Source organism: Xenopus tropicalis, chromosome 3 (genome assembly GCF_000004195.4).
Source record: "Xenopus tropicalis strain Nigerian chromosome 3, UCB_Xtro_10.0, whole genome shotgun sequence".
Classification (NCBI taxonomy): Eukaryota; Metazoa; Chordata; class Amphibia; order Anura; family Pipidae; genus Xenopus; species Xenopus tropicalis.
Window position 1 is genome coordinate 109,771,855 of NC_030679.2, and position 11,934 is coordinate 109,783,788.

An 11,934-nucleotide genomic window follows, 5' to 3' on the forward strand; every position below is an offset into this window, starting at 1 on the left:
AGTGTGTCAGTTGTGAAGTTGAGAAAAATAGCATTATTGTGAAGTGTAAGTCAATTATTGGTCCAAGAGCCAAATGACAAGATAAACCTGATATCACCCACATCAAGGTGGATCTTTGTGTATGCCCACCTTAAGACACAAAGAAATCCTTGGAAATAACACGCTCTGAAACACCCATCTGTGCACACTGTACTTTGCGCCTCATACATCAAAGCAGGTGCATTTTGTCAGCACCTTTCAATAGCAAATCTGTCCTTTTAACTATTAACACAAGTAAGCTTGCATTTTTATTTATATATTTTATTTCCTTGTCTTGGTTATGGCTGAGTGGATCCTTGTGAATGAATGGTGTTAGAGGCACTTAAGCACGCAGAACAAACAAGGCACATTTGGATTTTCCGAGATCCTCTGAATTATTTGCCTAAGCCCCATTTCCAACTTGCGTTTGTCTATTTTTCCCATAGAGCGGAGCAAGATAACACAGGAAAAGCTTGTGCCACTGGCCAAAGTCAACATGAGAAAGTGGCGCTAGACTTGTCTGCCATGTGAAAGTGCATTTCCTGCCATGATTTGTCCTGCTGATACAGAGAAGCTCTCTGACAGCCATATCACTGCCTATCTAATGAAATGTCACAGAACATTCACATGTTGCCGTGCAGAACTGATGGCAAGCTGTGTGGGTCTGACAGACATAATGTTTTTAGAAGAACTGACTAAACGTCTGGTACAATGAGAGATATGTCACTGATAAGCCCCGAGACGCCACTAAATTGATATTTATCTGTTTATTTTGTCATCTAATCTTGTTTCTTTCCCACCAGCTTTGCTAATCCTTTAGTTTTCTCTTAGTGAGAGAATTTTCAAAGGCTGCTGTGTATCATGTTAGTGCTTGGTGTTTTTATACAAGGGCAAGCAAACTCTCCATCACTTCTGGCACATCTTAAAGGGGTTGTTCGCCTTTAAATTAATTTTCAGTATGTTGTAGAGAGTGCTATTTTGGAACATTTTACAATCGGTTGTTATTTATTATTATTTGTGGTTTTCAGCAACTCCCTTTATTGGAATTTTAGCAGCTATATGGTTGCTAGGGTCCAAATTTACCTAGCAACCAGGCAGCGATTCTAATGAGAGACTAGAATATGAATAGGAGTGAGTCTGGACAGCCTCAAAGAACAAAAGTTTTTTAGCTGGCGGGTCAGTGGATCCCATTTGAAACCTGGAAAGCAAAGAAGAAGGCAGATAATTTAAAAACTCTAAAAAATAAATTATGAAGACCAGTTGAGAAGTTGCTTAGGGTTGGCCATTCTATTACATACTAAAAGTTAACTTAAAGGCAAACCCTTTAATGAGACGGAGTTATCACCCAGAATAATATTCCCTTACTTATCAAGGATCCAGTCATTTGCAGCCGGCACACTTCTGAGGGACACAAGAGCCGGGAAGACAGAACGTCTTTCTTGGAAAAGGTTATACTTACATAGTGCAGGGAATTCCATCAATTACTGTGGATTCCAAGAATCCTCAGGGCAGGGTAGAGTAAGAGAGAGCAGTTGGGGGCTGGTGCCATGATTTCAGAATTTACTTTATTTCACTTATGTTAAAGGGCAAACATACACTGAGTTTAAATGCCAGCTGCCGAGGCCTCACAGCCTCATGTGTTGCCTAGCACCGTGTCTTTTTCACTCATTTGAATGGAATGTAGAAAGTAGAATCTTCATTCTTGAAACTCTGGCAACTTTTTTTGTCAGCAATATGGATTCTACATGTCTGGCAGTTAAAGACCTTTTTCCTCTAATAATGCTTAAAAACATTGGTAGGCAAAGGTTATTTTGTAAAGGGATTTTTTTATATCCTCATGGTTGTATGTATTAATGTATTAAGGGTCCACAATATATAGTTGCTCTGGAGAATTTAAATAAATAGACAGCAAAAAAAATAGTGCCTCCAGTGGCCAAATGATCATGAGCAACTTATAATACTAAAGGGTATCTCCGACATTAGGGTACATTTGTTTTACTCAACAAGCAATGAATTGTGCTGGGGGTGTATAATTCCCCTCCATTTTAAAATAGGTTTTGTTGATAAGGAACATTGCTTGCATGAAATAAAATAGTGTAAAAAACAGCTTATACAATTCCAACCTTGTTTACCGCAATAGCACCCCAGTCACCTTGATCATCTCTCCCTGGGCTGGAATCAAGTACAAGGTACTGTTTTATTATTACAGAAAAAAGGGAATCATTTTCAAAAATGTGAATTATTTGATTAAAATGGAGTCTATGGGAGATGGCCTTTCCGTAATACGGAACCTTAGAACTGCCATGCAGAAAGATAAGGGAGGCCTAATTTTGGGTTTTCACTTCCTGGTTTGTTTAAAAAATATTTGTGCTAGCAGGCTAGCTAGCAACATGCTATATACACATAAACAGGTAAAATAATGCTGCATGTACCTTTTCTAAACCTCTCAGTATGATATGAATTATACCCGTACCTTCATGCTAATGTCAAAGGGCACACTACGCATGTCTCAGAAGCAACAGGTTAATAGAAATTAAAGATGTCTAACATTTCCATAATCTTCCATTTTTCCATGGTCGCAGCATCCAATGGCGTGGCTTTGCTAATGACAATTACACGAGGAAGCTCTGAAGCATAATCTTTCAATTTCACATTCACTTTGTGCTGCCTTGTTTTAATGTCTTTGGTATGTTAATGCCTTTGCCTCCAGCAACCCATTACATTCCAGCCAATCTAAAGCTTGGAATTTCCACTTAGTGCTGCTCTAGACCCTCCCCTGCATCAAATTTATAGTCTGGAATAATTGACAGCACAAAATGAACTTAGTTTATAAACCCAAAGGGAACAAGTTGCTGATCCTAATGATCCTCATTAGAATTCTTTTTTTTTTTTTCTGTCGTTGTTATTCTACAGCGGAAGTGGTTTAAATGCCCTTGTGGCTGTACCTTGCATTCTTCATATCCTACCCAAACTAAACACACGTCTATGTGTATGTTAATCCTTCCAAAATAAACAGAAGGCAGCAACAGATTGAATAACCTATGGCAGAAGGAACTTTCCAGCATGCACAAAGATCCAATACCATATGGCAACAGAGGATTTCATTTTCAAAGGGTTTCCTGAAATATTCTTTGTCATTATTTGCTAAAAACAAAGATTTGAGCTTCATGTGTGTTGTTATTGGCAGCAGTAAATCAAACACAACCTGCTGGCAGAGCCCAGACAGATATGAAGTGAATTCCCATCCACAGAAAGGAGAGGAAGTGCAATAGGAGCTGTAAGCACAGCATATAGATCATGTTCCAGGGCATCTATAGGAGAACTGGGCAAGAGCCAAGACTAAATGATGTGCACAATGTTGAATATGATGCTTACTTCCTAAGATATTCCCAAACAACATATCAAAGGATGTTTTCTATAGCATAGGATGTATTTATAGAGTGACTGTCTTGTCAGACAAGTGTTAACTGCTGCTGTTTTTATTTTTTAATCTGATAAAATAATCTACTTTTATGCATTGGGTGATGATGACATCAGTGCAGAACAGTCATTCAATCACACGCAATCACACACAATTACACCTACACTGTGCAAACAATTGGAAATTGTAATGAATGGGATCAAATAGGCACTAGGGCAGTGGAAAAAGGAACAGCTTTTGGCTAATGGCACAACTGGCTGGGTATTTCCACCCAAAACCACCCATGCTGCTTTCCATTGACTATAATAGTACCTGAATCATTTGTACAGGCATTGCTTCATCTAAAAATATGCATTCAATTGAAGCCGTTTGCCCATAGGTATGCCCCTGTTAGCCCATACTAACTAAGTTGCTTACACACAGGCAGAAAACTGTGCTACATAAGGCACCCACACATCAGTGAATGCACCTAAACCAACCCTGTGTTAACCCTTGCCAAGTAGTCACCACCATGTTGCTAAAAAAAACAGTACAAATATTGTTTTACTATGGAATGTTGTATGTAGATATACTGTACCTATGCATTAAGCCACATGCTCCTTAGTATGAGAATAGATTTACAGGTAATTATGCAACTGACTTTAAGATTATACCTTGTTTATTAGTTATGGCAAAAGTTCCCAAAAGTCACCTAAGAAACAATGTCACAGCTACTGACAGCAGCAGGGATGTCTGACACGTGGCCCTTAGATGCTATGAACTAAAATCCTGGATACTGGGAGCTCATTATTTTTTGCAGCTTATTGCACATAGTGTGCTTCTTGCACAGGGAATCTCACTGTGGATTTGCATTAGTTCGGAATCATATAGGATCTAACATAGATGGCATGTGCATCCCACAGAAATTCATTAGAATTGACAGGACCAATACAATTGGGTAAAGTAGGCAAAAAAGGTTCAATGGCCTAATACTGTTGTAAAATGCTGTGGCTCATCTTACTCATCTGTAAAGGCACCAAACATTCACAAGCAAGGTACAGGGTGGGGGTGATCTGTTGAAGCTGTCTTTACAAGGTGATATAGATAACCAGATAAGGTTAAAATCAGCCAAACTACCCAACAAAAGTCTCTAGGATTACATTCTAGACATTACGAGGAGATTATTTATCTGTATAATAATGGCTGCCAGATTTGTTTTATACAAACTAAAAGATTTGTTTTATACAACTAAAAGGCAAATATAAAGTATACATTTGCCACCAAGAACTGTGTTTAAATATTCAGGGATGAGGATCTTGTGCCTTTTATAGAGCTGATGACTTGCACAGGGTCAGTTATACAAAGGCATGTCACCCTTCTAAGGATTCAGTTACCAGTAGGATAATGATTCTAAACATCAAAGCTATGCCAGGCCTTCGCAAATCCAAGGAAGAGAAAGGAGCATTGACTTGCATGGCTTCCCCTACACAATCTCTAGGTGCTCACCCCAGTGGATATCTTTGGGAACATTTGAAAAACCACAAGACAAAAGTGGAATGCTCTGTAAGAGTCTTGGAATAATGTGGATTCTACAAAAAAATGTGTCTAATCAGTGCTAATCGGTTCTTTAAAAAGTATTATTTGAGAAAAAACTTGTAATACTTTTATATAAATTATGAATTCAACATAGGTCTTTGCAGTAGAATCTATTGTATAACACATAACGTAGCTCTACTGTAAGGTATAAGATGATATATGACCTTATACATGCTAGAGTAAGCTAGTTGAACAGATACTTTCTCTCTTACAATATATCTGAATAGTAATGGTCAATGGACTGCTGCTTTGGACTTTTTACATCACTATTTCATAAGAATGTGTATGTGCAGGCTATGAAACAGAAATCTATCTATATTTGTCGAAATATGACATCAGACAATTGTGTGATTAATATATAGGGATTAATATATAGGGATATCTTTAGCTCAATATTAACATTCATTTGTATTATAAGTGGTCATTGACCCTACTTGATCTGTGCAGGTTACAGGTCTACGGAGGTTTCATTAATAATCTATGCTGCAGTTTTGTAGCTCAGTAAGGAGCATCGCTACTGATAGTATCTCAGTTCTTCAGGTTGACTTGGCGTGAGCTAATGGCTTCCCGTTGATTTGAATGTGAATGACATGAAGAATCCAGTGAAGGTGTTTTTGAGAGATACATCCTTTCTTTTTAGTTGGAAAAACCATTGCATTTGCTACTAGCGTGCAAAATCAAATTCAGTCCTGCATTCCTAATAACCAATCTACCCATTTAATTTTGGCATTTTCATTTTAATGTTTGTTTTACCTTTTCCTGTTTTTCTCCCCAGGTCTGTTTTTTTGAAGCTGCATGATTTCATTACACCAATGTCTGTTGTGCTCTTGCTAATCACAAAGCAAGAATACTTTGCCAGGGTTGGTTGCTTTCAGGAGGCGTTTGCATTGCTCTGCTTGTATGTGCGCCTTGGCCACATTCACCTGATGTTTGCCCAGTGTCCTTTGCTATGTGTATTACGATGAGGGGTAGTGTTAAGGGGAGACAATAATTCATTTACTTTAGATGGGGCCTGTTCATTGAGAAAATCCTAAATAATATATATTTAAAACTATGCAATGATTGTTTTGTTTTCCATTTATTTCAGGAGTGTTCAACTTTTGTGTTTCCACCTACTTTGTTTTTTATTTTTTTTAAAAAAGAGCCCTGGGATCAGTGCATCTAACTCTTAGTAGCCTTAAGTTTTGGACACCAAATTTCTATCAATAACCTTGGACCCTCTTCTGTCAGTTGAAATCAGCAATAAAAATATACCCAGCAATTCAGCACTGTCAAGGTAATCTCACCATGCACCAGTCATTATTTTGCCAAAAACAACAAACCTAATCATAAAGATTATAGATTTAATATACTCTGGGCCAGGTATTCAGCTGTTTGTGTCATGCCTATGTATTGCTCTGCTTAAAGGGATACTGTCATGATTTTTATGGTGTACTTTTTATTTCTAAATGACACTATTTACATAACAAATAATTCACTCTATTATTTAAAATTGTGTGTAGGCACCATCTCAGGTCATTGTGCCTGAGTCTGAGCTTTCAGAAGAAGCCAGCACTACACAGGTGTTTTCAGGTAACCTATTGTTTCTCCTACTCTCATGTAACTGGAGGAGTCCCAAACCGGACTTGGATTTCTTACTATTGAGTGCTATTCTGATAGGGGTGAAATCACTCCAACTTGCAGCTCAGCAGTAAAGTGTGCCTGAAGTTTATGAGAGCACAGATCACGTGGCTGTGGCAGCCTGGGAAATGAAAGAATATGGCTAACCCCATGTGAAATTTCAAAATTAAATATTAAAAAATCTGTTTCTGTTTTTAAAAAACAGATTTCAATGCAGGATTCTGCTGGAGAAGCTCTAGTAACTGATGGGTTTTGAAAAAAATATGTTTTCCTTTAACATATCCATGAAGTGCTGAGGGAGATAACAGACCTATAAAATAAACACACACGTGTTCATACTGGTGCTGTCCTCAGGCACGGAAAATAAAATTAGCTGTGAAAGCTGTGATTAAAATGACTTTATTTTTCTTTCCTTATGTATTTCCTTTAATGGCAGAATTGGTCTGTGTGAAAAGGATAGAACATCACAAGGCGCTGGTGGAAACATTGACTATTTTGCAAAGCAATCATGCAAACAAGAGGTGGTTCACCTTTAAGATAGCTTTTAGTATGTTATAGAATGTAGTATTCCTAGCAACTTTGCAATTTGTCTTCATTATTGTTTTAACAGTTTTTTAAATTATTTGTCTTTTTCTTCTACATCTTTCCAGCTTTGCCACTGGGGCTACTAATCCCCTACCAGTCAAAAAACTATTGCTCATTAAGGCAACAATTTTATTTTTATTGTTACTTTTTATTCCTTATGTAATATTTCAGTCCCCCATTCACAACTTTGCCTAGTTTCTAGAATAAAGAAGACCCTAGCAACCAGATAGCTGCTAAATAAAAAGCGAAATAACTAAAAAAAAACTATAAGAAAAATAAAAAATGAAAACCAACTGCAAATTGTCTGGAAATACCAATGTCTACATCATACTAAAAGTTAATTTCAAGGGGAACAGCCATTTTAAAATGCTATGCTCCAGCAGATAAGGGGTTAAACATCCTGTGTGTTCCTCAGCAGGATTTGTGACTGCTAATGGCAGAAGCTGCTCTCCATGGTTAGAATGGCAGGTGATGGAGCCATGGGTTCAAATGGAATTCATTTCCCAGCAAGTGTTTAAACAGAGCTCAGAGCAGCTGCTCCTGCATTCTGTCAGACTCACATCCAGGGGGGTGAAAAATGACAAGGTACAGGGTACTTTGCACTGACGCAAAATAAAGAAAAGGAAGAAAGGGCCCCTGGAATCTTCTCTTAAAACCAATAATCCCATCTTCAAAGCCACAGACTTCCCAAACAAGAGCTGGAAATTGTAATGCAGGTTTGAATTGTCTGGGACATATCTATATAGAGAGAGAGAACAAAAAATAAAGCATATTGTCAGAACTGCCAAATAAATAGACATCTTGGCATGAAACAGCATTTGCTTGTAACCACTTCAAATACAACTAACAACACACAGGCTATTACCCTAAGTAAATTACAGACCAACACATTCTCAGGCACAGCCGTAAGCTCAGCAATAGGGAATTTACTGCTAGTGGTTCAAATGTCAAGCATTCTGCTTTATTCTTTGATCAAGGCACATCAGTGACTGTGTCATTCTTTAATTGGTGAAGCAGGTCACTTTACACTCCTCACAGAGCTGCAAGACGTGGGTGTTCATGGGAAACTACCGATACATGCACAAACTGAGCATCTGTAGGTCCAGAGACTCTGGAATTGCATTCATTTAAAAATACAACATAGACCGTGCCTGAGCTTGTTTAAAAACAAAACAAGTACTTAAAGTACACAGTAAGATTTGCTTATTTGGCTTGCTTGATGAGCAAATCTTTCCCCCCAATATGCCCACTTTGCATGGGCGATATCATTCTAATGTGATCGTTTGGCCCTATGGCCATATATATTAAAAATCAAGACTGTCCAATCAACATCTGGATGATTTTTGACCAGATATTAATCAGTGATGCTTGTCCAAAGGCTCCATAGACAGACATATAAGCAGCAGAGGTGACCTTAAGGACCTGAATCAGCAGCTGAAATCTGCCCGTGTATGGCCACCTTTAAGTGGGAAAAAGAAACTTAGTAAAAAAAAACTATATGTTTATATAGAACACAGTTGGAAAGGGCAATGCTATATTTTGGAGTTTGCTGAATAACAAGTTTCTAGATAATAGATCTACTACATGTTATTAATGCTGGGTTATAGCTCAATGTCATGTGACTCACAAATTTATCAGCTTGTAGAGATGCTGCATTCAGGGCATTTTTATGTCATAGGGTCAGATGGGCTAGTGGTTCGGAAATTTGCCGAAATCGACTGCGCAGCGTGTGCCATCCCACCGGCGACTTACATTTTCACCGGTGGGATGGTAGTTCGGGGAGATTAGTCGCCCGTGACAAGGGAGATTTGTCGCGGGCGACTAATCTCCCCGTGTGCCAGAGCCCTAAAAGGACCCTGTCCTTGATGTTTATCCTGAGGAAGTTGTGAGGACACCACCAAAGTGCTGATTGAATAAATACTGAAAGTTATAGGTTTGTTTAGCTAATGAATGAAGATTACAATCAAGATTTCCTATTAGCAGAATCGAAGTAGAACAGATCCAATGCCCTTAAATACTGCGTAAAAATATATAAGCTCCTAAAATGTTTAAAAATACAAATCCCTTTTACTGGTGCTGCCAAAAATAACACATTAGGAATTAGTATAATTCTTACAAAAAATGTCTATAAAATCTTGGAGGTTCAGCAAGCCTGGCTTTGGGCATGCTGTCCAGAAAACCTACAATATACTGAGGAGACAAAAGAAATGCTGTCAGTCTGATAAATGCTGTTGCCATCTGTTACATACAGATAAATTAGCAGCCCAAAAGAAGAAATATGACTTGGCCACTCTTTATCAATGTCCTTTGTAGTTGCACCTCTCACAATCCAGTCCACCACACAAAAATCAGAAGAATAAGGCAGAAGTAAGGGAAAAATCAGAAATGTAGTTGTGGGCCAGGTAATTGGTCTGGACAGACAGTTTACTAAGAATTCTTATCCATGGCAGGCAGCAAAGATCGCAACCAGTAGTAGGCAATGTGTCGGTTTGAGCAATGAGAGTCAAAATTCAGTGACCTGGGCACACAAAAATGTAGCTAAGAGAGTAGCAAAATGGGGATTCAGCAGATCCAGTACAACAGAGACCAGCATGGGCAAGGGAACGTATTAGAACCCAGGATTTAAAGAAGACCTGGAAGCACAAAGATATGTGCCATTCACCAGACAAGGCACAAAGACATGCATGATGCTGATACAGTTCATGTAAAATCCCCTTCACAAATAGAAATGTGACTTTCTTCCTTAATTAATGAAGTACCTTATCTCCACTGTAGTTTCTACTGTATGTGTAAGATTCTCAGCCAATAATTATCTATTTAATGAATGTTACATTCTTTTGGACCTAAAAAGTCGACACATTTGATTTTAATTTAAAAAGCATGATCATTCTTTGTACATAATGTAAAAGAATTCATAAAGAAAATACAGTGCCTTTAATTCTTATGTTCTGTTCTAGGCCATGTCTTGTTTAGATCATTTGCTGTTCATTTCCTGCAGAAGATTGATTTCCTTCATGAATGACAGTTGGACAAATAATGGAACTGTTTGTATACTATTGAATTTCAGTCCAGAACCCAGCGAAATACTGTAACAGATGCCACAGATCTTGTACTAGCCAAGAATCCAACATCCGCTAGCAACTTTTAAATGTGCAGCCTGTATAAAAGCAATGGATCCCAAACTAACAAAACAAGAACCAAGCTGAGCATGAAAATTCTACTGTCCATGTAGGAACTGAAGACTAAACAGAAGACTAAACAGTGCCATACAGAATGTATCACTGCAACATCAGACAGATAAGCAAGACTAGAGCACCTGATGATGAGAGATTCCTCAGGCATACACTATGTGGCCCAAAGTATCAGACACATTGTTAGTTAAATATATCCCTACATTCCATCAAATATGACATGTCCTCAGCTGGAACACTTCATGCTGAGTGTCAAACTGTTCCTTAAAGTTATGTCAGCACAAGAACTAACCATCAGAAGTGTGGGTTTTTACAGGTGGTCAGAGGCCAACAAACCTAACATCACTATGTGCAATGCCAGACATTGGCTAGAATGGTGTAAGCCACCACTAGATATCTGGTTGTGTATGGGAAAAGTTTAGATTAGTCAGGTTCCAGGAGAAAACTACCTGCCGGAATGCTTAATGGCGACTATTAGATGAAGGAGAAATAATGGTCTGGGACTATTTTCCCATGGCTCAGGTTAGGGCCTCTGTTTCCAATATAAGCAAGTCAAGGGTACAACATACAATAACATTCTTGCCCATTTAATGCTTTCTACTTTGTGGCAGCAATTTGGGGAAGACTTTTTCACAATAAGGTCCAATGGACACAATTAGATTAATAAAGGACAGGTTTGATGAGATGGGAGTGAAAGAACTTGACAGGCCTGCACAGAACCCTGACCTCAAATCAACTGATCCATAAGGACAGTGCCAAATTTCAGTAACACTTTGTGGCTAAATGGAAGCCAGTTCCACCAACAATGTTCCAACATGTAGATGAAGGTCTTTCCAGTGGGTCAAAGGCTGTTATAGCCCCAAAATAAAGTCCAATTTTATATTCATACCCTTAAATTGGGAATGATATGTAGGACAGGAAGTTTGCTGGATCCTTTTTTAGTGTATTTGTTGTTGAACTGACTGGATCTGAAGGGTTTAGCTAAATGAAAGCTTTTGTAACCAAAAAAGGAAGTTAATCGTTCATTTTTAGTTCATGTCATTTTGGAAAAGAGGTACTTATCTGATGTCAGGAATTAATCTGCATCAACAATATGAAATAAGCATGTATAAAATATATTTTCATTACTAAGATAAAAAAGCTAAAAAAATCTAAAAATGTATATTTATATTTTCAGACACGTATCCCTATGACATTTTGTCATCTGCAGTAAATCTGCTACTGTGGGCCTCAAATGACCCTCATTTCCTTCTCACCGGCAGTAATGCCAATTGCTGGGTGGAAAACATACATGTTGTGAAGTAGCCTGAAGCTTCCTTGTGGGCAACTATGTGAGGTTGCTTTAGAAAGCAGAAGCAACATGTATTCTGCTGGAGATTCACATTCCTACAGATGGGAAGAAAATTGTGGATGTTTTGTCACTCTAATTGTATTTTTGGTAATGATGTTTCAGTTACTTGAAGGCTGGTGTTGTTTATGACTGCATGTGGGGCCTGGGGTCTCAGGAAAGCAATTATATTCAAT